This window comes from Plutella xylostella, chromosome Z, assembly GCF_932276165.1.
Source record: "Plutella xylostella chromosome Z, ilPluXylo3.1, whole genome shotgun sequence".
Lineage (NCBI taxonomy): Eukaryota > Metazoa > Arthropoda > Insecta > Lepidoptera > Plutellidae > Plutella > Plutella xylostella.
In genome coordinates, this window is record NC_064012.1 from 14139977 (window position 1) to 14161551 (window position 21575).

Consider the following 21575-nt stretch of genomic DNA (forward strand, 5'->3'; position numbering starts at 1 on the left):
ATTTTTGAGTCGTTTTATTTTTAATTTAGATGGTTGAGTTTGTAGTTTTCCAGAAGGGGTAAATTTTTGCAACTAACTTTTCTAAAATAAAACAGTATGCCAGCACACTAACACAATTTTCTAAAGGTTAAAATTGAAACTGCTGTCAAAACGTTCAGTTTTTTCAAGGATTTATCGGAATTTTGGTGCGCAACGTTGCGACTACGAAAATTGAATTGTGTCAGCGTCTACTTTTTTTTGTCGTAACGTCAGGTTAGCGCCTGTCAGTTTAATAACGGGGGCACATTTTTTGCAGTTTTCATGAAAAATTACTTTCACATTTGGCGGTTGTACAGGCTACTTTTTGTATATTTAATAGACTACATACACAGTAATAATAATAGCTCACGACTGTAACCCCTGAAAAGGGTAGTCACAGGTAACTCGCAAGCGAGCCACCCGCTTTCGCTAAACATTTGTATACTCTCGTAAAACAACAAAATATAAAACAACAAAAACGTCACTGCTGCACTTGCAACTTAAAATATAAGAGTTACTTTCAATTTTGAAAATGTTTTTGTTGTACAAGTATCAATCAATATTTCCAATATAGGTACAAAAACAATATTAAATAAAGCGAATCAAATCCAATTAGGAAAAACATAATATTTTCTCTATCAGGCGTATTAAATATCCGGAACTTAAAGAGGATACCTTTGAGTGCCAGTCATCATCGTCATCAGCCTACCTTCACATAAGCCTTAATTTTTCATTCCCACGCCATAATATTCTGATCTAGGCTTTCCCTGTGCAACCACTACCGAACTACCTACCATTATAATATTATTACTATTACCCACGTAAAACAATGCATACAGATTATTCGGAAACCCGTGTTTTTCCGGGATACGCCATAAATTATGACACAAGAGTGACGGAGGATAGCGGGTATCGCGTCATTTACGTCGGTAGCAGGGCGCTTGGTTACGTTATAAAGGCTAGGCCTCGTCCTGCGATCTAAACTACACCAGTTTACACATAACACTTTCCATTTCATCATCCATTTTGTTTTTTTTTTCATAAAATGAAGCTTATTCATTTTCTTCATTTGGGAACGATATTTTTTCAGCTTATCGGTGAAAATTACTATAGCTGTAAGAGGGTAGGTCTGCGACAGTGGTAAAATGATTGGCCAGTCAGATTAGCGTCGGTGACTGACTGTACAGGGTGAGAATAGACTCTCAGGTGCTACGACGATGAGGGTCCTGTAGTCTGCAGAGCAATAGTGCACCCCATTAGAAAACATTATTATTTAATGCAAATACACTAGACAGGATGCACTCCCGTGCGTAGACAGTCCAGCTTACGTGTGGTCCGGGTATTAGTCCATATTCCATTAGACATAATCCTTGCACTCGTCTCTCTGGTTCCGTATGGAGGGTGGACCGTTGACGCTGTGTACATAGGGTGTTATACAGAGTGTTTCTGCTTAAAGTACACACCCGAATTATAGTTACACAACTCGTCATGAACCAAACACAAATGCTATCTCTGTCCAAAATATGTTTTAGTGAGTTACCCTTCATGAAGTTATTATTACACTAGCTGTTCCCGCGCGCTTCGCTTCGCCTTAAAAAGTTTTCCCGTGGGAATTCCGGGATAAAAAGTAGCCTATGTTCTTTCCCAGGGTCTAGACCGTATGTATACCAAATTTTATTTAAATTCGTTCAGTAGTTATGGAGTGAAAGAGTAACAGACAGACAGACAGACAGACACAGTTACTTTCGCATTTATAATATTAGTTAGGATACACCTAGTCATGTAGTTATTTGTTCTTAGACCAAATTCCATACGTTTTCCGTTTATTCTATCTTATTGTTAAAAACACACAACATACCTACATTAAATAACAAAAGGAGTAAGCACAATAGGCGGCCTTATAGCTAAAAGCGATCTCTTCCAGGCAACCTTTGGGTGAATGAGAGGCTTATTGAGTAAAAGAGGAATATTATATTTATTGAGTAAAATAACTTTGTGAGAACTGATTCAGTTGTAATGAAAGCTCAGATTAGATTCCCAGATGGGACCAACAATTTGCGATTCTGAATTGAAATTTCAAAATTTGATCACAATAACATAAAAGGATGGAAGTGATTACTATGATCAAAGCTGTCGAATGAGCTTGTCAAACAGTCTGTCCGGGAGGGTTACTCTATACTGACGAAAAACTAACGAACGTAAGCTGTCGTGCAATCGGCACGTTTAATACAACGAGATAAAGTCATCACCAAAGGTTAACTGGTAGAGAATGCTACTAGCATTAAGTTCGCCATTGTACAATGTTTTTTTTATGTGCAATAAAGAATTTATAATATCCTAACTAATATTATAAATGCGAAAGTAACTGTGTCTGTCTGTCTGTCTGTCTGTCTGTTACTCTTTCACGCCAAAACTACTGAACGGATTTGAATGAAATTTGGTATACATACGGTCTAGACCCTGGGACAGAATATAGGCTACTTTTTATCCCGGAATTCCCACGGGAAAACTTTTTAAGGCGAAGCGAAGCGCGCGGGAACAGCTAGTTTATAATATAAATAATAAGGTCGAGTTATACGAGTCGTATTTCGCGCAAACTCTCCGAACCTTAGTTTTTCGTTTTAGAGAGTGCCCCTCTGGATCCTGGTAGACGATTTTCATCTATCACCTTTCGTCTAGTCAGAATTCATTGCAAAATGAAATGGTCACTATTTTTACCACTGACAGGCTTCTTTAAAAGCGAGAATTCCCCGGCTGTATACCTACATAAAGTGCTCCTGTGTGTGCAATAAAGTTGTACACACACTTGGGCACTATAATAGTCTTCTCCGCAGTTGCCTGATCTCATTGGGGTGAAATAAGTACAAATCTTTGTACGAGATTAAGAAAATACTTATTGCAAATATTTATATGTATGCAGGGTGTTGCAAAAAGGGTATACTAAGCAGAAACCAGCATGTGTAGCATATTTACTCTCCATAGTAAATAGTCACGTGACCAACTAAGTTTCTATAGGAAATTAATATTTTTTTTCGCGAATTTTGAAATTCTGTTTTCAGTTGCGGGCTTAGATATAACATGCTGCACATGCTGGTATCCGCTTATTATGCCCTTTTTGCAACACCCTGTATAGGTAAGTACTTACCACTGGTGTTGCAATAGTAGGTATTAAGCCGAAAGGAAGTGACTCAAGGGATTACACTGGTCAAATTTGTTTCACATAAAAAAACGTGATAAAAATATCTTCTCTCCGTATTAATAATAAATAATTAATTATTTACGTAACTTACAAAGTTTTCATGGAGACGAATCCCAAAAGTCCTGTGTCCTGACTCCCTTTTGACGTACCCACTACACAACTTAGCCATAACCTGTATAAATGTGAATGAACTGAATTTGACGGGAGTTCCTGTAATTTGTGTAAATCTCACGGGCTTCTGAATACATTAGCGGGTACTTCTAGTTGTGAAACTGTCGTCAAATACCCTCGTTTGTAACTTTTCAGTGCTTACTTTTACAATTTACGATAGTTTGAGGAATTAGTTTAGCAAATGCAGCTCGTAAACTACTAATTTTGATGTGGAAGCAATGTGATTTTCAATAATATCGTAATATAATTAATTTAGGTATTTGCTTTGTGATAGTATGTATGAATTTTACTACAACCTTCGGGCTCGGCTACAAATCTCGGCTACTTCACAATTGGTTTACTTCTCATTTTGCCTCCATCTCGGATATGCCAGGATACTAGCGTCGTTTAAAGGCACCTATCGACATCGGGTGCAACGGACGAATCGCGTTTTGTATTCTTTGTATAGAAATTCACACAAGTGCGTCCACTTCATTGGTATTGCCGACGCCGTTTCTGCATACATTTATATTACAATCCGTTTTGGCTGATACGTACGATTTCGATAGTTGGACGCTTACCTTAAGTGAATGATAATAATTGATAGATTATTCTAACTCCACCGCGCAAGTTCAGTAACTCGTTTATCATACGGTTTCGGCAATTCCCAAACTTCCGGCTTAATGAATGAGTGAGAATTTCCTAAATCGTGACCGCCGGTTCCGAATGTGGAGTTCAATAAATAAGAGTCGACTCCGTGTCCAGCTTGGATTAACAATATACGGATAAGATTGTGTGTCAAATACAAAACAAAGAAAAAACTGCCGCATTTTGTTTACTGTCAATCTGTTTTAATTTCAACCTAATCACAACCATTGTATCAACTAATAAAGTCACTAATCTTCTAACCTAACATGTTTAAAATAAGAGCTCAGTGGTAGAAGTGGGGTGTTATTTGCGTTTCTTTTGCACTGACACTCCATCTAGTTCGTAATGTAATATCGTTGGTGTCCAACGCTCGCCGGCGCGCCCAAATTGACTCACTTCCACCTGGCTCACACCAGTTTAACACAACTTCACTTTATTGGCTTTTAGGGATGTGAAAATTCACGTCTGGTAATGGAACCTTACATTGAGTAGAGGGTAAATAGTTGCAGCCTTATCTTTGGTGTATTATGGATACAATTCAGAAGCAATAGGTTCTTTTACATACTTATGTAGGTACCTATTTTATGAATCTACATATAGGTATAGTGTATTAGAAAATTGGAATAATTAATGATTGTAAAACAGCGCTCCATTTGTAGAGAATGAATGAATATTGAGTTTAATAATAATAGTTCAATAAGAACTTTAGTTTTGTCAAGTATAGTATACCTAGCTCTATAGGTAATAAATTAGTTTTATATACTCACAAGCAATGAATAAGTTTCACGCACAAAATTCCGACACCAAACAAATCATATTTTTCGAACATTTTATTTAAATAATTACAAAAAATTTACGGTTTTAGTTGGTAATATTCTGATGCCCTGTTTAATTTAAGCTAGTCGTTTCTGTTTAGGAGTAATTAGGTGCTATTGTCACTGGAACTTTTTCACTGGTGGTGAATGTATAATGCACAGTTTTATCACTCAACTCGTGTTTGTCTAATGAAGGTGGTCAAACTTGGCGAAACAAAGGTGGCGCCCGGAACAAGTTCGTGTATTTCCCATTCTCGTCTCACAACTTGTTTGCTTGTTCTTGTTTAATTACTAATCGGAATCAGAACACTAATCACTGACACAACTTACACCTGAGAACTTACATGATTTCGGTGAATGAAGATCTAGTCACTAATTATAACGTATTTAAAGTATTATACCTATAGATATTATTGTAGATGTTCTATTTCTATGGAAAGGTGAATTACCGGGCACGCCAACATGCTTGTGTGCTTTCAAAATGTCCATTACGCGGTTATTGGTCAGTTCACTGTTTAGTGCCCATTTCTGTTTTTGCCCCTTCTCCGAATAACTCTACTTTTTATTCGATTTTGGCCAGATCTTGACCCACGTAATGAACGCAATGTTCTGTAAGGTTATTTACTAAAACTGATGAAACCATTGATATCGTTCAGGTCAAGTCTGCCAAATTTTATAGATGTCAATAGGAAGACAATTCGGTATGTTAAGTAAAAATTTTTGATGCTAATTCCAAAACCGTTTCGAGATATTATCTTCTTAATAAGTGTCTCATTCTTAAAAATATAAAATATTCAAGGATTCCGATTATTTTATCAAAAATGAAAATATAATTTGTCCTTCAAGACGCTGCGCAAGGTTAAAGTTTCAACCAAAGAGAATATAAATGTTCAATTGTTAAATGTCACTTCTGTCAATCTAAAGTGTAAATATTCACAGAGTTACGATATTATCTTGATGACGTCAGCGGCTGCATGGTAGCGAATGACCTCATAAAATCGTCGAAGAGCCGATCTTTAATTATTTTTTATTAAATTAACGAGAGCAGTAAAATAAAAAATATTCAAATTAGTGTCTCAAATTCCAACATACTTCAATTTAAAATTATAAAAACAATCACCATAAAATTACTTAACATACCGAATTGGATTTAAATATGTACGGGAAAATTACATATTTGAGTACCATATAAACTGTCAAATATGAAATTTCCGATGCATGTAACAACACTAACAACAATATGCATCCCATAAATTTTTGCAGACTTCGGGCCCTGTAACTAATGTTTGTCTTCAACTCACTGATTAGTTGGTTGGTTTCCTGACTTGGACTATCGTTTACATCCCTATGTGAGTGTTCCGATCGCTCAAGTGGCGCCAATAGTCGCCGTCATCTACCCACTTGTTGATTAATTGTGCAACGCGTCCGCAGACCAATCGGATTGCCTTCCTTTTTCAAAATCACTGAGAATTGATTAAACATTTCAACGGATTAACTGGTCTTTTACCTTTGAACCTTAGGTCTCAACGGATTAACTAGACTTTTTTTTATTGAATGAGGTCAGGTTTTTAGAGCTTAAAAATTAACATGTTCTTTTTGTGTCACTCCCATCTCCTAATGGGGACAAAGTTATATCCTCCTATACGAGGTAAGTCAGAGGTCTGCATTTGGTATATTACACAGGCGATTTTATACAGTGGTTATTTTTGTTAGTTTCATTATTTTACGTCCAGAGTAGGTTGAGACTTGAGAGGCTTTGCAGAGAGTTTCTAAATCGAAGGAAAGACCGAGGAAAAAATGCTACCAGTAATAAAAAATAAATTGTTTTTGGATCAGAATAAATTCAATAGCATCGAGTTCACCGAGAATAGAGTTATTTGCGATATTACAGCGCTGAGGAGTTTATCAATATGGATAGTGATTGGAATTCCGAATTGATTTTTTTAAGGTAAAACAAGCATTTTAGTTAAAAGATAATAAAATAATAATTTAAAAAATTAAAAAAACGACTTCAAAAAACCACTAAAATGTAAGAAATAATTTAATGTGGTTTTTTGAAGTCGGTTTTTGATTTTTTTAAATTATTATTTTATTTTATAGTTTTTAGTTTATTTGCAATAATTTTCCATCAAAAGTAAGGTGCAAATGATACCAAAAAGTCCTACTAATCAATACGAATCATTCAAGCCTAAACACGAAGTAGTTGCTATACACCGTTGAGAAGTTCCCCTGACTGCCTTCCGTTTCCATCATCAGGTCAGCTCAAGGTCACCATCATATTTTTTTGTTATACGAACTATATTTACGTTCTTTGTTTCATTAGAATCGGTTAATATGTGCCCAAAATGGAAATTCATACCCTTTTTTTACCCCTTTAGCCACACTTGGGAGTGAGACAAAATTCTAAAAAAAATGGGACCACCTGGGAGCTCAACCCAATACAACAAAAAAAGAATTTTCAAAATCGGTTCATAAACGGCGGAGTTATCGATGAACATACATAAAAAAATAAAAAAAAAGATCCCGACGAATTAAGAACCTCCTCCTTTTTTTGAAGTCGGTAAAAAAATATAAAGATAAAAATTCATTTATTGTAAACATGGGTAGATTAAATGTTGTTACATAAATATTAGTTCTCCATGCTTTGCACTATACAGTCCTACGTACAATTTTTTTGATTATCTACACTATATAATTTATGCAAATTTATATAAATTAAGTTCAAACTGAGATAACACAATAATAGAAATATAATAATCAAATATTCATACAAGAATAGTCATTCATTTATATTATATTAGTTCAGCGGTAAGAAGGTTACAAATCAAGGAATATATAATCAGTGAAGTTGCCAAAACCACAATAAAACTCCACATTGCTCCTGGGAATTTTATCACGTGAGCTGTTAGTCCATTAAACATTACCTAAGTTCTCAAACGTGCACTCACATCTCTGGTTTATCCCTTTTAAATTTAAAAGAGTTTAAGTGAAACAAATACGATGTTTTATTCGTCTGCGTCTCGCCTGGATCCCCGATGGCCAGAGGGAGGAGAGTGGTGGTCGCTGATTTCTGTGTAAACGTTAGTCCCTATTTGATGCGAGCATCGCCGTAGCCCCAGCCAGGGACTAAGTGGAACAGACAAAGAGCTTTTTTCCTTGTAATCCCGGCCCGTAGCTGCGCGATAAATTAAATTATAAGGAACAAAATGTAGAAGATAGCCGCCTTACCTTTGTTATAGCGGCTACTGTGATGTAGTTGTACGTGTGCATCAGTGGATAGAGTTGTCTCGGACACTTTAATAAAGTCTAAGTGTGCGATATTGCATTTTCCTCGCGCTTTTACCGACGGAGCGTTTTTCGAATTAGTGGTGGTGGCGCTTCACATTCCGAGGCTTTTCTGACGCTATAATAATGTTGGAAGCGATGCTAAACAAAAGGAGTTATAAAGGAAGGTGAAAAGATTGTGGTCGGTTACTTATGTAGGTATATTCTGTCCGAGGGTTTTTGTGTATTTTAATGTCGGTGTTTTTATTTTTTTGTCGTTTTATTTTTAATTTAGGGGTAAATTGTTGTAGCTAGCGTAACTTTTCTAAAATAAAACAGTATGCCACACTAACACAATTTTCTAAAGGTTAAAATTGAAACTGCTGTCAAAACGTTCAGTTTTTTCAAGGATTTATCGGAATTTTGGTGCGCAACGTTGCGACTACGAAAATTGAATTGTGTCAGCGTCTACTTTTTTTTGTCGTAACGTCAGGTTAGCGCCTGTCAGTTTAATAACGGGGGCACATTTTTTGCAGTTTTCATTTAAAAATCACTTTCACATTTGGCGGTTATACAGGCTACTTTTTGTATATTTAATAGACTACATACACAGTAATAATAATAGCTCACGACTGTAACCCCCGAAAAGGGTAGTCAGAGGTAACTAACAACAAAAACGTCACTGCTGCACTTGCAACTTAAAATATAAGAGTTACTTTCAATTTTGAAAATGTTTTTGTTGTACAAGTATCAATCAATATTTCCAATATAGGTACAAAAAAAATATTAAATAAAGCCAATCAAATCCAATTAGGAAAAACATAATATTTTCTCTATCAGGCGTATTAAATATCCGGAACTTAAAGAGGATACCTTTGAGTGCCAGTCATCATCGTCATCAGCCTACCTCCACATAAGCCTTAATTTTTCATTACCGCGCCATAATATTCTGATCTAGGCTTTCCCTGTGCAACCACTACCGAACTACCTACCATTATAATATTATTACTATTACCCACGTAAAACAATGCATACAGATTATTCGGAAACCCGTGTTTTTCCGGGATACGCCATAAATTATGACACAAGAGTGACGGAGGATAGCGGGTATCGCGTCATTTACGTCGGTAGCAGGGCGCTTGGTTACGTTACAAAGGCTAGGCTTCGTCCTGCGATCTAAACTACACCAGTTTACATATAACACTTTCCATTTCACCATCCATTTTGTTTTTTTTTTTTTCATAAAATGAAGCTTATTCATTTTCTTCATTTGGGAACGATATTTTTTTCAGCTTATCGTTGAAAATTACTATAGCTGTAAGAGGGTAGGTCTGCCACAGTGGTAAAATGATTGGCCAGTCAGATTAGCGTCGGTCACTGACTGTACAGGGTGAGAAGACTCTCAGGTGCTACGACGATGAGGGTCCTGTAGTCTGCAGAGCAATAGTGCACCCCATTAGAAAACATTATTATTTAATGCAAATACACTAGACAGGATGCACTCCCGTGCGTAGACAGTCCAGCTTACGTGTGGTCCGGGTATTAGTCCATATTCCATTAGACATAATCCTTGCACTCGTCTCTCTGGTTCCGTATGGAGGGTGCACCGTTGACGCTGTGTACATAGGGTGTTATACAGGGTGTTTCTGCTTAAAGTACACACCTGAATTATAGTTACACAACTCGTCATGAACCAAACACAAATGCTATCTCTGTCCAAAATATGTTTTAGTGAGTTACCCTTCATGAAGTTATTATTACACTAGCTGTTCCCGCGCGCTTCGCTTCGCCTTAAAAAGTTTTCCCGTGGGAATTCCGGGATAAAAAGTAGCCTATGTTCTTTCCCAGGGTCTAGACCGTATGTATACCAAATTTTATTTAAATCCGTTCAGTAGTTTTGGAGTGAAAGAGTAACAGACAGACAGACTCAGTTACTTTCGCATTTATAATATTAGTTAGGATACACCTAGTCATGTAGTTATTTGTTCTTAGACCAAATTCCATACGTTTTCCGTTTATTCTATCTTATTGTTTGATACAATTCCATGTCAATGATCCTTAGGTTGGTAGGTAGTCAGGGGAGAAACCTGACCCCTCTCAGAAGCATTGTTACTATGAGAGGCGGGTCAGGTTTCTCTGCCCCCGACAATACTGATAACGCCTTTACTGTATAAAATAAATACCTACCTATATTATAGGTAGGTACATTTTGAAAATTTATTGTATTAAAATTTAAATATTGAATTAACGTCGGAATGAACTCCATTTTTCAACAAAACTTATCAGCATTACCTTACAACACTCGACCACCCGTAAATATGAATGAGTTGTCCAGTCGTTGCAGAGTCATCCATGGGGCCATCCATCATTGATATGAATTATAACAGAATTAAAAACGTATGAAAATATTAACATCTGTCGTACTATAAATAAATGACCCGTAAATTCATCACTTCAGGACATCCATAATATTATTATGGGCCGCTGGACTAGACTGGAGGTTTATTGACACTACTGTATCAACTGTTAATAACGTGCTGAAACAGGGCAATGCTAAGTACCTAGATTATGAAATTCGCCAGAACCTCTCCACTCAATCCTATGTAAGCCTAGATATGTGTGTAGGTTCTAAACCTATTATTATTGATCGAAATTAATAGAGGCTTTGAGGGTGAGGGAAAACATTATACAACTATACATTGCTAATACAAAATATAGCATTTCAAAAGGGTTTGATTGAGGCTATTGTTAATGACCCCTCTGTATTTGTCGAATCTAGATCGAAGTGCTTAGGCTAAGCTTTAACGTTCGACTCTCAGTTTTATGCGTGTTTCCTAAGAGTTTAGTTTGGATTGCTTGTTAGATTTGTTTAGTAATTAAGGGTGCCTGTTGTATTACAAATTAGATCTTATACTTCATTTAATACAGACATGTTTGTCGTTAATATTTTTTATGTCGAGAGTTTCTCGTATATTTTTTAGTTTCCAATACTTAAACCGTAATAACTTTATTTGACAACTTTAAGAGTGACTTGCACCAAACATTTATACGTATTGTTTAATCTATTGCTCGCTTGCTTATACTTGCACTATAGTTTCAGAGCAAGCCAGCATTATTTTTTAAAATAAACCTATTTAAATGGTGTTGAGCATGTCAGCCTAAATGACACTTTATGATTTAGGCTGAAGCTCTCGGTCGAGTGTACACTTAAAGTTGACCGTTTCAAGACATTTCTCGTAAGTTGTGAACCTACCGGCGGAACATGTGCCATTACAGAGCAATTCTATTTCCCCGGCCAGCCCGGGTGGGATCTAAAAATTGGATTTCAGATGGGTAATATTTTCCGGGGGCAACTAAATTCTTCACTCCTTTGTACAGTGTCGTGCGAAGGGGTCATATTCTTCAGAGAAGAGAAGAAATTATGAGTATTATAAAGGTTTGTGTTTTAGTGAGCTTTTCACTTGTCCGAAAATAAATTGTGTATCTCATAAGTTGGACTAACGCGAAGGAGGCTCATAACGTCACCGTTGTGAGCCTCCTTCGAGTGCTCTGTTGCATCATATTCGGTTCAGCCGTAAAATTGTATGATGTAATTATTTAAAATAATGCGAACGTTTTAGCAAGTATTTTTTAATATTTACCAACGCTAACTCATTTCACAAAAATTTGCTTTGTAATTTACTTTGAACTGACGAAAACCCAAAACCATATTCAAAGAAGATAATCCGTTCAAACAACGACGTCAGAAAATGGCTAACGAGCCTGTCGTATCGACACCATTGTTCGTTCAATCACAGGTCCTAATGGCTGAAAGTTGAAAGAATTCCGAGAAACTCGTGCGAATATTAATTAAATTCCGCAGCTACACGGATTCTTGCCAACTCGGAGTAAAATGTTCAGCTACAGCGGGACAAAACTTGTCAGGTAAACAGATTACAAGTTCTAGAAGCTAGACAACCTATCAAGACAATCTGCAATCTATAATGCAAACTACACAGACGCTTTCAATCCGGCAACAATGCCGCCGTAAGCCGGCAGCTTCGCAGCTAATCCTGAAACTTAATAATCGTGTAAGAGTGTGACGTCTCGCCGGCAATCGATACGCAAAGTAGGTTTTCGGCAATGTAGCAAATATTGTAGATGTCGGTCGCGAGGTGGGCCCGCGTGAGGCGTGCGTGAGACGGCGAGCGGCTTGTTCCCGCCCTCCGCGCATGCCCGCGCACCCTCCGCGTCATCATTTAAAATAATACTGGCTGCATCGGAGGCTCCACTCGGACGTATCGTTGTCATTGTCGCGGTATCGGTGGACGCGTCCAGTCCTGGGCAGCAGCCAGTAGCGAGCTCGATAGTGGGAGCGCGGTATCGATCGCGCCGAGGCGTGCGGGTGGGTATTCTCGTGTCGGTCCCCGGCGGCGCCGCCAGTGCCCCGCGTCGCTCCGCCATGCTCGCCGCCCGCTGAGCCACTCCGAGCCGCACTACGTCGCCGCCGCTCGCGCTTCACTGAACGCTCTCCGATCGATCCCGAACACGCAAACTTTCAGGTGAGCCGATGTCCCACTCTCGCTTTCACTATTTTCTTCCTGCCTCGTTTGTTGCGGGCCCCGTTCGAGACTTCTGTTCCTGTTTTTTTTTTGGCGCTTTTAAATTGCGGCGGATGTTTTTTTTATTTTTTCATCTTCTTGTATTTTTTCTTTGGTGTTTGTACTTTAACTGTGATATTTCAGATGTAGCTTGGTTCTTTTACAAGATTTACCTGTGTCGGCCGTGTTCCGTATATAAGCGCAACTGATTCCATATTTCCATTGGGAACGCCAGCCAGCCATCTGGTTTATATATTTCTAAAGTTAGATTGTACTCGTAAAATCGTAAACCGTAAGGAATCATCGCGATCGGTATTTATGGGCGACGTCTCTCTTTATCCCGGGTGAGACTATCCGTGTTTCTTGCGGTTTCGCCCAAAACCTTTTTTATCTTTATCCGTGTGGTTTTAATGCGGTATAATTAGGGGCTTAAGGGCTTTTGTGGCACGTGTGAAGTGACGGGGTTCTGCGCATGTCTTGCTCTGTCCGCGAGCTTCACTTGGGGGCTGAAATCGGTAACTGTTGATTCGAGCCTCGAAAGAAATGGAAAACTAATGTATGCATAAATTGCTGACCGAAGCTCGCCCGAGGGGATTATGCCATCCGCATCCGGGACCGGGACATTGCAGGGAAATACGAGTATTTTATTGGAGCGCATATTTTATGTATTTGTTGTCTGAGGTCAACCGTCAACCGATCGTTGGCGACCTGACGACAGGGCGACGGGGAGACATAATGATGTGTGTCGTTTGTTTGCCGTCGGTTAGTTGTCGACACTGCGGTCCATTCTGCTTGCTCACGGCAAATAAATCATTACAAATAAAAGCACTTACAGCTCTGAAAAGAGTTAAATTATAGTATACATTATCTTTGAAATGTTATATTAAGCGCTGAGCGTGAAAAGCGACTGTAATCGAAATATTCAACTCAAATCAGGTGCAAATCGTATTGTGCAAAAAATATGCGTTTTCTCTCACGGCATTGCTTTGAATTGGGGCGTATATTTTTAGCTTCTGCACATCTGCATTGCTTAAAAGTACGCTCGATCTTTCTGTTTATTTACCTAATTTGTGTCTTATGAATCGAATTTATAAATAATCTTGCAAAAATTTATACTGTGACCGCATCTTTTAAACCGCTGGACAATCTGTTCAGGTGGTACGTATTCAGAATTATTCCATGAATATCCAGCCGGCCATTCGCTAGAGCTTCTTATCAGAAAATAGAAAAACCTACATAAAATTACGTTTATCACGAACGGCCCGCAATAAATATGCAATGGAAAAAAGTTAATTTCGGTAAAAGAAAGAAAAGAGTGTTTAGTAAGCTACGGTAGCCTTGAAACTGTAGTTTTGACCTATAAAAAGCGTAGTGGAAAAAGCGACCTAGAAAGGCTGAATATTATAGTAATGTAAGGTCTATTTTCCGAGTCTCTGCAGCTAAAATTTTGATACTCAAATAGCTGTTTCACTAAATGTACATAAATGTGGCCGCGCGCACGGTTCAGGTGGAGGCCACTGTGCGAATTTCTCTACATTTCGACTACTCCTGTGCTACATAATTTATAATATTCCCTCCCCGTTATTGCGCAACGTATTTTATAGTATTTCATTGTCAGAATATTTAAAGCGAATCAAATTTGAACATGGGATTTCACCTTACTGTGTGGCTGAAGTTTCGATGTGGTTGATTTATGAGCTTTAATTATCTTGACCTCAGAAAAATAGGCGGTTGTGACTGAATGAGGAAGGCCGAGGACACATTCTTTCTGATCTACTTGGTAGAAGCCCTTGTAAAGCAGTAGACGATGGTTGGTTTTGATCACTTTTGCTGCATGATCAATTATGCTAATGATCAAAAGTGTGCCTTGTAATCGTTAACAAGTTAAAATAGTTATTTAAAAACATTTTCATCAGCTATTATGGGTACATATACGTTCAATGATTGACACGAACCTCTCTGAAGGAGAAAAAATGCATATATTTAAATAAAATATCGTACACTCCAATATTCCTCGAAGGAAAGATTTTTCTTAGTTAAATAAGCCGTGCCTTCGGAAGACCTAGAATCTAGATGCTCTTAATTACTTTAGATATGGGAGCAGTCAGTAAAGCCTCACTTTATGAGTTCCGTGAATAGAAGCCTATCATCATCATAAAACTCTTTGATCTAGGAAGAAATTGTTTTAACGGTCACAGATTCGAAACAATACATATTTATTACGAACTATATTTTTCTTCAATAGGTATACAAGTGACTTGTGCTATAAATATAACTGCCTAAGTATAAGTGCCTAGACTCCAGCTGCTTATATGCTCTGAAATAAATTAACAATTATTACACGTCGCCATTTTATTTTTAACTTAATACTTTAATAAATATTATTTTTCGGTGGCGAATAAAGTATCGAGAGGCGGCGGTGGAAACGTATCTTCTCACGGGCCGAGGCAGTTGATAGATGCCTTCATTTTATCATCTCCCCTTCTTACATTTATAATCTTTGTAACATAAAAACTGTTTCTAAACAATTGCAACATTTCTCAAATGTAATTGGGGGTGAATTAATTTTGATGAATTGGGTACGCGACAGCCATAAATAGGTGTACAAGTGGAACTGGGATCAGAGGATCAAATAGGAAAATTATGTAATAGGATTACGGAAGGGGCGGAACCCCAATTTTGAGCCCTAATCGTTCAATTTTAATATTTCCTTTGGGTTTATAGTTTGAACCCTAAACAAATTGCTTCGAGATTAGCTCCTGTATGATTCTATAGGTGCTGTATAGAAGTATTGTGTTTCGTATCAACGTAAGTATAGTATACCTGCACTAAAATTGCAATTCAATCGACTTCCGAAGCGTAGTGTGAAATTTTATATATAGATAAATTATTATTATTAGGTAAGTGTATTATTCGCTTTGACCACTCGCTGCGAAATGTAATTTATTCTTGCGTCGGTGAAATTAACTGGACGGATGAAAATTTCAGCCCGACACAGAGCGCTTTGTCGAACGATATTTTAGAACAATACCGCCCGCCCGCCGTGGAAACGATTTTCATTTATATTTCAGGTATTGTGAAATTTAATTTGTTGGAATTCACAAGTATATTTATGGATACCAACATTTCCCACGACATTTATGTAGTTTTCTCGGGAAATAATTGGATCTAAATTCGTAGCTCTTCTATCTACCTACATACGAGTTTTAAGACTATTAAGTATCATACTTTTATCTATGCATATGAAAGAAGTCTCCGCGAGTAACATACCTATTAACTGTACGTACGGCTATGTTATCGACTACGATAAACTCGTGTAACCGCCAAGCTAAATAAATATGTGGGGACATCTCACACACGGCCATCCGACCCCAAGCTAGGCAGAACCTGTGTTATGGGTGTCGGACTGCTGATACACAAATACATAGATAGATATATATTAAATATATAAACGACAACCAGACACAAGGGAAACACCAATGCTCATCCCACAAATGTTTGCCCTGAGCGGGATTCGAACCCGCGGCCCCCAGCTTCGGAAGCAGCTTCACTACCGCCTTAGCCTAGCGCCGTATTTACGGCGAAGTGCGAAATCGTTACGTTTATCTACGTCGATAACAAAACCGTGCAGCGAGTGGCAACTGGGCATTCAGGGACTGAAAATACTGACTCCTTTCACCACCATGACAACTCTAGTTCCGCTCTGGTGAATGTATCGTAATCCGCTGTCAAACAAAAATGTAATGTATATATGCCTGTTTTTATAAATAAATAAATAGTAATAAGAATGCATTGAGCATATATTCTCTCGAATGTAATACTTGAAGAGGTAATCAGAGGTTAACCCGCTTTTCGCAGTACATTTGTAGGTACTTACGTGATTTTATCTCTTAGATATATTAATGTACTTACAGATATAGAGAAGTGGCTGAATATTGTAACGGAATAACAGATTCCAAAGTTAAAGTTTAGCTAACTTAATAAAATCTCTGTCGCCAGCCTATAATTTTATTATGTCAGTCGTCTGGATATAGACCTGACCGAAGTCACACCCCTGAATGTGATGTCATGGTTTCCACAACCGACTCCTAGAAGGCAGTTTTTGGAAACAGGCCAATTAGTGTAAAAGCTGTATAAACACAAATTGAAGCCGGCATTATACATCATTAGGAAAAGCTTTGTTTGTTTGTACCGAGGAGCTAAGCCCCAATTAATTCATAAAAAATACCTGATGAAAATTATGAAAGAAAACAATATAATGAGATTTTATTCCTGTACTGTATTCCGCTCGCTTCCAATCGATCAAAATGTTATTCTGGTCTCGCGCGAGAGTACTTTTGTATTCCCGAAGATTGCCTCTAATGCGCGGCCGTGTTCTAGGAAACGGGGAAAATTATGAAATCACCAGATTTACCTCTAGATATGAAAAATTTAAATAAATGTCAGCTCTAGAAATTATTAGAATATCCATTTCTAGCAGGTTGACGTCTATATTTTGATAATCAAAGTTTTTTGATGATGATGGTGATGATTATGATAGCGAACACATATCAATCAAACCGAAGAAATTCAGTTAAATGTTGCATTAATAATTACGAATCGAGTTTCAGTGGAAGTTCCGAAATATCGACTCTTATACGACCGCGATTGCGGGCATTTTCGCCTCGTTACTGGGGGGTCACTGCACCTTCCGAAAACGGACCGCTGCTGTGCTAACCACGACTCTTATCACGTTGAGTTAAACGTATCGTTCGCGAGACAGTTCTCGTTTCTTCCATGTCTAGAGTAACCCTCCAGCTGCCGAGTGTGTGTTTATAATTTAGTGTAAGTCTTTATGACGCGGCGGTTCCCACGCATCACTATACCGCAAAGCTATTTAAAGACAAAGCTCGGCTTCCATTCGTAGAGGAATTAAGCTCTCCTGGACAAGTGCCTTTCAATAGCCCTCCAATTAGTACAGGCTCGTTGCCGCGCGGTATTCGGACATCATTAACGGACTCATTCAACCCTACCACGACGATGGCGGCGTCCCCAACAACTATTCACTTCCCCAATAATTCTGTATTCCGAGCGCTAACAGTGAGAAACTTCCATCTCCTGATTATGCCGCGCAAATGAATAATGTAGAAGGTTTAAATATTCCACGGAGACTTGCTAGGACTCGCAGGTCCTTCTTGGGGTGTTTCTAGAACAGTTGTAACACGCTTAGTCAGTGGGGTAAGTGCGTGTCGAATGCCCGGTGATCGGTGAGCCCTAAGGTCTATTAATTGCTTCGCTTGCGGAGGTCTCGGCGACTTGGCCGCAAATTGTTGGCTGTAGTTGGAGTAATCCCATGAGTTTGTGAAGGTCATCCAAGAGCTATGTGGTTCTTGAGGATCCGAGTTAATAGGCGACTGAATAACACAAAATAAAGCGCCGTTCAACATTTTTCACTGCGTTCATTTTGTATTTTTTTATGAAATCGGTTTAAAGTTTAGCCGCAGCGGGGTTAGAAATTCAATGTTGGATTTAAGCCGCTTTAAAATATCGAGTCTGCCAGCAGTGGAAGCGTCCAGTTCCTGTGTAAAGTTTGCTCGTAACAATAGGACTAAAAGTCTATATGTAAGAGCTGGCTTCGCCGTGGCTACATGATATATTTTCCGTCGTCCCGCCCCATTTTCGCACGGCACTCGACCTAAAGTTTTAATGGTTTAGTGTGACAATGGCGTTAAAGTTGTATGTCATTATAAGTGCTGGGAAGTCTGTCGCACTCATTTAGGACTTTCGCGCCGTTATAGACCTCCCCGTGGACTGTGAAAGCTGTAGATTTCAAACAGAATACATTAAAACCTTCTTAAAATTTTGCTTTACGATGTCGCCGCAAAGAGCTCCTCATACGAAACACGAAGCCCTTAGTAACCCGTGTACTTCTCAGAATTATATACCTGAGTATTAATATTAATAATAATAAACTACGCCTGAATAAAACAAAAGCCTTTTAGCAATTGAAAAATGAAAGTTGAATGAATCGTGGGTTTAGTTTATCAGCAAATCGTAATGTTTCAAGAAAAGCCTTTTTTGTAAAACTGCTATAGTAACTACAAGTGGTTTATACTTCAAACTTGAACATTACTTTTTTGAGTGATTAATTCATTTAGACTTCGGAAGTCCGGAAATCTACGCGAAAACATAGCTAATAACATATAGCATTATATAACGTACACAAGTACTGTGTTACTCCAAATAAAAACTTGTTTAATGGGCATTTGACAGCCAACTGACAGCGTTCAGCATGTGTCTATGTTTTGATGGTAAGGCCCACATTATTCCTACATAAGTCCTTGCCGGTACACCACATTGACGTTGACCGACAGACGTTCTAATCCACGTCTGAATACAGCATAATATATGATGTTATCCCGAGTCACCTCTGACGGCCCTCTCGAGTATTAGCTCCGTACATTATTGAATGGCTACTGCATAAATAAATGATGGTCTCTCCGCTGACCGAATACAGAGGCCCGGCTGATAAATTACTTCATTTAACAGGCTGTAAAGCGGGACAGTTTAGCACTGAGCCAGTGACAGTACGATTATGAATCGGTGTTTAGTTTTCGTCTCAATGTCTACGTGTATAGGTGTATGTAGGTACTTAGATTAACAATATGCAGTGTGTCAGTGGCAAAAGAAACTTGCATAAACCAGAACTATCTTCTGTTCGTCTTCGTTTTATAAGAGGGAATGAATCTATTTTTTGTATTTTATCGCTAATTATGTTAAGTGCGATCCCATTTAACTTGCAATACAGAGATTAATATCAAATTAATATCTATATCAAACTTTGTAACTTTATAGCTATCTAACTAGATTCACAAAAATGCCTTCAGATTTTGCAATTATTATCCCAAATTCTAACGGCACAAGGGTAAAAATAAAAAACCAACTGCGGGATAAACCGATGCAGCCCGGATTGTCTGAGCATTTCACTTATCAGATAAAAGTCTGCAGCCGATATTGCTTTTGTCCGCAACGGAAATCGAACCCAGACGTTTGAAGTGAACCGCTCAGCAAATATGCTACAAAACCGTATTTTAATATCCAAACTTTCAACATTATAATTGACGGCTTCAGAGAGAAAGCGAGCTTTATAAATTCTGACTTTGGGCAGGTATATTTTTTTTTGGGTGTGGGTGGGTGGGTATTTTGTGGAGGGTGAATAAGAAAATAAATAATACCTACTAGCTTTTCCAGCAAGATCTGCTTTTTTCTTTAAAAGTTTTATCGTGAGGGTTCCGGGATAAAAGTTTTTTATAGTGTCTTAATACTGTGGCAGCTTTGATATCAAATATAATTTTCATTTAATCATTCATTTACCAAGCGTAAATATCATAGGCATTTGAAACCTATTCATTTCACTCATCAATAATATTAATTAATTTAATTTATAATGAGAGTGGATCTGACCGCAAGTACGATGTGAAAGTGCCCACATTTCACATCATTATAATAAATAATATTATTCGCACAATCATGACCCATTTATTGTGATTTGAGTACACAGTTTAATTTTCATATAATTGTATTAGTATAGTGGATTGGCGACGACTTGATTGTTTATTTATCCATACACATATCAAGTTCACAAAAAACACATGATGTTAAAACTTAAGACATGTAGATAACTATTAAACTATTTCTATGAACATCCGTCGAACTTAAGTTTAATAATTATTTATGCCACTTCATTAGTCGAGCCTTATAATTTACGGCGCCCTCTGCCACCACAACCCAGCATCATTACACCATAAAATCAATTGACTGTAACAAAACATGAATGATGGCCAAATCTGGACATCCAAACTTAGCCAAAACTACAAAGTGCATTGCACGAGTAAAATAATACAAAACATTGGGCATATTCAAATCGCCAAAGTTAGATTTGGATGTATGTTGAAAATGAGCTCACTAAAACTGTCAATGAATTCACTTTGGAATAGAAAGCAAAATAAACGGTAAACAAACGCCAGCCATTTTTGTCCCTGTAGTAAAACGTCAAAAACCCATTTCCGAAGCTATAAGTGGTAGCTTGCTAAAAATGTAACTTCAAACTTCGTAATATTGAAACGTTGGGAAACTTTTAACGAAGCTTAATCGGAACTGTAGTAGGTAGAGTGAAAAAAATAGAGCAGATTAAACGGTTACGTAACCCGGGTTGTACCATAGAAATTAATTTAAAAAAATTCTGGAGGTAGTCAAAAAATATCTCAGAAAAAAACGATAACTAGAAAATTTTCTAACTCGCGAATACAGTCGAATTTCGAACAAAGAATTTAAGGTTTTGACAGTAGTATTTTATTTGTAATTACTTTGACCTGGTTAGTAAAGTGCTTTAACTAGGGGATATCCATGCCATGTATTATAATCCCAGTATTGAATACGTATTAATTGCGTTAGAAACGTATTTTTATGCATATAAATTTCATTATTAAGACGCCATTCTTTAAAGCGGTAATTAGGTGTACTGAAATAAAGTTATATAATGTAATCACGAAGGGCTAATGTAATTAACCAGATATTGTAGAACGTGATAGGTTACTAGTTCAAACATTTTAAAAATAGGTGGTTGTTTTATGTAGTACTGGGATAAAAAGTAGCCTAAGTTCCTTCACAGGGTCTAGACCATATGTATACCAAATTTCATTCAAATCCATTCAGTAGTTTTGGCCTGAAAGAGTAACAGACAGACAGACAGACAGACAGACACAGTTACTTTCGCATTTATATTATTAGTTAGGATACCTAGTTCAACGTTGTTTTATTACAATAACTCCCTACACGTGTCTAGGAAACTTATCATATATGGAATAAAAGTTGTTATTACTTTTAAGGACTGTCTTTTCTAATAATACACTTACAATACGT

General features: G+C 37.6%; 2 protein-coding genes across 3 annotated transcripts in view; both read left to right on the plus strand.

Annotated features, from left to right (window-relative positions):
- LOC105386472 (neurocalcin homolog) overlaps positions 1-21575 on the plus strand; it is a 145497-nt gene that overhangs the window by 50950 nt on the left and 72972 nt on the right. The gene's annotated exons all lie outside the window — the stretch shown is intronic.
- LOC105386471 (neuronal calcium sensor 2) overlaps positions 1-21575 on the plus strand; it is a 143085-nt gene that overhangs the window by 50759 nt on the left and 70751 nt on the right. Inside the window, exon 1 of one of the 2 annotated variants that reach the window (XM_011557030.3) lies at positions 11693-12635. The exons of the other annotated variant lie outside the window; for it this stretch is intronic. The gene's annotated coding sequence lies outside the window, so the exon portion shown is untranslated. Of the gene's footprint in view, positions 1-11692; positions 12636-21575 lie in introns of those variants that run through there. 2 annotated transcript variants of the gene reach the window in all.